Source organism: Panthera onca, chromosome C1 (assembly GCF_046562875.1).
Source record: "Panthera onca isolate mPanOnc1 chromosome C1, mPanOnc1 haplotype 2, whole genome shotgun sequence".
NCBI lineage: Eukaryota > Metazoa > Chordata > Mammalia > Carnivora > Felidae > Panthera > Panthera onca.
In genome coordinates this window covers 12,872,171-12,877,866 of record NC_138346.1, presented here as the reverse complement: position 1 = coordinate 12,877,866, position 5,696 = coordinate 12,872,171, and the positions used below count along the sequence as shown (strand labels likewise).

Sequence of the window (5,696 nt, the reverse complement as noted above, 5' to 3'; positions counted from 1 at the left end):
GAAGCAATGGGGATAATGTTGTTCTAATACTACATGGATGCATTTTTAATTCTCCTGTTAAATTACTGAACACCTAGATCCTTCTGCTTCCCAGAGTGACCCTTGTGGATTATCACTCGAGAGTCTGAGAGGGCGGGTAAGACTCTTGGCAGGAAAATAGGCTCCCAGGCCAGTTTGGATGAGAGATGATATCGAACTTAACTAACTAGACCAGAGACCTTACTTAAAGGAGTTCCAGACAGGAAGAGCGACAGGGGGGAGCCCATTCTTTCCAGTCCTTGGGGATTGGCAGGAAAAAGGGAAACGATGAAAGAAGCAGGAGGTTCTACCCGCCACCCCCCATCCTTACATCTTAGGTGCTTATTAAGGCCAGATGCAAAGAAGGTAGTGGCTTTAGAAAAATCCAGACAAGTTGGGGACAGGTGGAGATGTAGGGATGGAGGGATTGCAGGGCCTGTAGGGTTTTTCTTCTTCCTATGGTTTGGGGTCTCAGGGGAAATTATCTTGAGAGTGGCTCTCCACACATATTTGGGGCATTGCTGTATCAAAGTAACCTTGGCAGGGCAGCATGGCTGATAGAAAGAGGCCTCGGTGTTCAGCAAGCCCTCAGTTCCTGTTTGGCACGGATAGAGCCTTCAAAATGGTTCAGAACTGGGCCAGGGTGCCTAATAGCAGTGTTCACCAGAGTTTGGGGTAAATAGACAGCAGCTGTGCAGTGGATGCCTGGGTCTGGATGGATGGAGACCATTACTGCTTCCAGAATCAAAGAACACACTGCAGAATGGAAAAAAAAAATACGACTTTTTCTGCTAGAGGCACAGACTGGGGGAGAAGGAGAATCCAGACTGATTCTGAGTAATGCCGGTGGAAGCTTAATATCCTCAAAAGCCAGTTTAAATTTTTGGATTGTGCTGTGACTTCCAGATAGGTAAGGTACAAATCAGGGTTGAATCAGAGAAACAGAGCCAGTAGGTTTTACACACAGTAGGAGATTTATTGCGAGGCATGGCGTACCCAGTTACAGGGGTGGCTAGAAAGTCGGAAGTCTGTAGGGCAGGCGGTCAGGAAGAGTGGTCTGGAACTCACAGGCATGAGCAGAAGCCCCTGTCCACAGGCAGAATGTTCTTCCTCTTTGGGGACACCTCAGCTCGACTCTCAAGCGTTTTTAACTGCTTGACTCAGGCCCACGAAGATTATTTATGAGAATTTTCTTCTCTTAAGTTAGCTGATTACGGAGTTTAATCACCTCTACAAAATATGTCCAAAGCAACACCGAAATTACAGTTTGATGGAAAACGAGGTACTTCATTTTAGCCAAGCTGACAGAGCACTGCCCATTTCAGGGAATTCTGTTCTTTCTCCCACCATGGCCCCTACCTACCTTCTTCCAAGAAGAAGGCTAGATATATTTCACATTAAGATCCAAGAGGCACTCTTTTTGCAACTGGGTTGTCCCATGGGTTTATCTGGAGACACAATTCCCCATGAGTGAGGAGAGAGATGCTTAGACGTTTTCTGTAAGATCAAGGAGGTGATCTTCCCATTATGCTCTCCCTGGAGCACAGCCAAAGTATAAAAGCAGGATCTGTTCTGCAAACGAGTTCTAAGGGAATCACGGGGATTCCAGACTTCTGGCCTCCAGAAGTGTGAGAGCATACATTTCTGTTGTTTTAAGCCACCAAGTTCGTGGTAATTTATTATGGCGGCTCTGGGAAACTAACACAAGCATAGTGTACGTGTTGCTTTATTTAAACAACTTGGAACCTACTGCTACCTCAATACATTCTTTGGGCTTTTTCCCCCCCTTCAGAGCATTCTTTTTCCTGCTCCCTGAATAAGAAATCAAAACATCACTAAATAAGGACTTAGGTGTAGAGAGAGTGTTTTAAAGTACCGCATTTCAGGTAGTCTCTGGGATTTGGGCTTTGCTACACGCAGATGGCTTCTAAACTTTTCTCTGATCACTGAGCAAACACGTTCTTCTCTGCAGTGAATGTTACTGCCCAGGATGAGCCAAGGAGGAGGACATGTGAGGTTCTTTCTCCCTCTCCCTCCAAAGCCATGCTTCAGCAAGTCAGAACACCTTGCCAAATGTCTGTGTCTCTATATCTTTGCTGCTAGTATTCCTGAACTCTTCTCTTCTCCCTGCTTCCAGTTATTTCTCCCCTCCTAAGTCACTCTCTACACAAAAGCCAGGGCAATATTTTTGAAATCTCAGCCCAGTCTTGGCACTCGGCTTCCCTACCCTCAGCTTACAAATCATCAAAGGCTTTCCACTGCACCTAGAATAATATCTGAACCCCTGACTACACCCTGCAAGGCCAGGCCGGACAGCATATAGCCTACCTCATCTCCCACCCCCTCCCCCCTGCTCACCACATCCCAGCCCCCCTGCCCTAACTCTTCTTTGTGAAATGTGGTAAAGATTTGCTTGCCTCTTCTCTTTGCATTTGTTGCTGGCTCTTTCAGAAAGCTTTTCTCTTGGATCTTTATCTGGCTGGCACCTTCTTGGCGTTCAAGTCTTACCACAAAATGCCACCTTTTAAGAGAAGCATTCTCTAACACCTCTCATGTTGCTAACTCTTAGAATAACCCTATTATTTTTGTCATGGCACTTGTCACAGACTACAAATATCTGGTTGTTTATTCACTTACCCACCTACTGTGTGCCTGAATTCACCAGAAGGTATGCTCCTTGAGAAGCGGAACTTTGCTGAGTATATTCATTTTTGTATCCTCAGCACTTTGAACGGTGCCTGACACACAGCAGATATTCAGTAAATATTTGCTGAAAGGATGAATAAATAAATATTAACACAGAAGAGGATGTGTTATGTTGTGTGAGCTATGTATAAGCTACGAACTGCATACGGCTTCATGTAGAAGCTACTTACTGAATTCTGGTAACTGGCCTCATGCCCACTTTTTAAGTTTCCATTATTTTCCAACTGCTACTCCCTTAAGCTACAAAACATAAATTCAGTAGTGGTTAGTGACATCTCCTGTCTTACCAACTCAAAGACCATTCTATAGCTGTAAGGCACATTTTTTCCCGTGACTTACCATTCAATTCATCTGTTTTGTTTAAAGAGTCTTCCAACAGCCTGAGGCAGCAAGGCTTCTACCCGGGCATGGCTGACATTATGGTCATAGTATGGGTAGTTGAAAATAACATTTGCCCGGACATTATGGTCATAGTATGGGTAGTTGAAAATAACATTTGCCCGTGTGGAAAGCACAGAGAAACAGAGATAGGAACTAAGTTTCAGGTAACTTGAGATTTTTTTTGTTGAGAAGGAAGCAGCTAGCTATGAGAACAAAACACAGAGAGTAAAGCGTTTGTGTCTGTGGAAAGACCCCAGCTTGACAACGTTTCGAAGAATATGTTGGATATCTAATACGACAGTTTTCTTTGTAAGACACGTTCACCAGGCTTCTGTTTGTCAGCACCACAATTTCTGGTATTAAGAAGTTAGATTGCTTGACAAAATGGCTACTTTTAATGGCACTGCCTGCAACAGACTCAAAATGTAGATCATCACCACTCCCCAAATTTATATACATGGTGAAATTGACATGCTTTCGGTATGTTTTCATATTTTGGACCACCACCAAGGTATTGGACCCATGTCCAGAAGGGCCCAGCCTTCTTCTTTTAGATATTAAAATTTTACCATTCTTAAGAAGGCTGAACTGCTTTTATATGAAGTTAAACACCAGGAAACAATGATATAAGTTCGTATGAAATTTCTTAAGAGTCTCAAAGATGTCAAAAGTTTGTTATTTGGACAAATCGGCTAAAGCTTCAGCAATAAAACAAACGCTGTGCTGTTTTGTAAATAAAATAGTCTTTTACATGACACACAAAGAAATGGATATGATTATTAGCATAGGTCAAAGCATGACTGTGACCATCGCATACATAATGACATGTTAAGATTTACTTTAATGGATGGAAAAGTACTTTCCTTAACCTGTGACACCAGGAAATGTTATTCTATATGAATTCAACTCTAAAATTACTTTTCCTACATATACTCACCTCCATGACATAATCAGTTCTTCTCGAACCTTCACAGACTTATCTAGCCAGTGTAGATAAACCCATAGGTTTTATGCTAGGATGTTAATTACAGTATTTCTTAAAGCTCCCTGGGCATCATGCCTTAAGTTGTCTATGAAGAACCCATCCTGACCAGATGGGAATTTGGTGCCTCTGTGAAGACAAGACTTCCACAATTAATATGAAATCCTTAGTTGCCCATTTCACACACCAAAGCTTCATTAAGAACCTTTGGTGAGGGAGAAACATGGGGAGAAGTCTTTGCAGGTTCCTGTGAAACCAAACTTAAGACCAAACCTTCACTCCTCAGTTAATGTTGGCTTTAATCTCCCCAACAGAAGCACTTTGGGAAAATTGGAGCTATTATTATAAAAATAAAATACTTGACAATTGGGAAAATGAGAAAAAATAAATCCCATTCTTTTTTTAAATTATTTTTTTAAGTCTATTGCTTTATTTTTGAGAGAGAGCACAAGTGAGGGAGGGACAGAGAGGTAGAAGGACACACAGAATCTGAAGCAGGCTGCAGGCTCCGAGCTGTCAGCACAGAGCCCAACGCAGGACTTGAACTCATGAGCTGTGAGATCATGACCTGAGCCGAAGTTGGGTACTTAACCGACTGAGCCACTCAGGCGCCAGATCCCATTATTCTTCATATAAATATAAAACCATCTGTGTGGCAAGGCTTCACATGTTTTCATGTGTCCCCCAACATTTGAAGGTAATCAGAACACATCAGATTGCCCCGGTACAATGGAACATGCCCTCAAAACATTACCACTCCAGTCTGAGTCCTGAGCTGGAGATTCCAGAAATAGCAGCCAGTGTTAAATGAAATGCACCAAAATTTCCTTCACGGTAAAATTCCGCTTTAGTGAAATTATTTTACTTTCCATATTTGATTTTATGTTCTATCATGAACATAAGTGACAGTAAATCTCTCCAGGTTGAACCTAATTATGAAGGGCTAGCAGGTATAATCATTAGAACAACTGTATCATAAATTTAGGCTCTTAGATGCTGAAATATAAATTCCTGGAACTATTAGTAGTCATGTCTTAGGTTGTAAGGAAACATCTGTTTCACCAATAAGAGATTTGTCATCTTAAAAATGAAAATGCTTACAGTGTTACTAATGTATTAAAATGTATTGAATTGAAAATAATGTTTAGGGACCTCTGGGAGGCTCAGTCAGTTAAGTGTCCAACTTCAGCTCAGGTCCTGATCTAATGGTTCATGGGTTCAAGTCCTATGTCAGGCTCTGTGCTGATAGCTCAGAGCCTAGAGCCTGCTTCAGATTCTGTGTCTCCCTCTCTCTCTCTGCCCCTCCCCTGCTCTCTCTCTCTCTCTGTCTTGAAAGTAAATAAATATTAAAAGATTTAAATATTTAATGTTTAGAGACCTCAGGGTCATGACAGATAGATAGGCCACCTTACATATATATATATATATGTGTGTGTGTGTGTGTGTGTATACACATACAAAAAATCATGGTATATTTAGTGATTTAGTTTTTGAGATTGTAATTGTATATGGTTTGGTGATTTATAACAAAAAAGGGAGGATGACACTAAGTCTGCTTGAAACTAAAAATTATATAAATAAAAATGTTTTATGGGAACCTGGGTGTCTC

The 5,696-nt window shown here is 41.7% G+C and overlaps 1 long non-coding RNA gene across 1 annotated transcript; it reads right to left on the bottom strand.

Moving 5' to 3' along the window:
• Window positions 1-993: 993 nt before the first annotated feature.
• LOC132673809 (uncharacterized) lies at window positions 994-3,137 on the bottom strand. The gene is made up of 4 exons (XR_009608208.3): window positions 3,064-3,137; window positions 2,895-2,964; window positions 2,656-2,788; window positions 994-1,248 (listed from the first exon to the last, which is right to left on the bottom strand). It is a non-coding gene; the product is annotated as an uncharacterized LOC132673809 (long non-coding RNA).
• Between the last annotated feature and the right edge of the window lie 2,559 nt (window positions 3,138-5,696).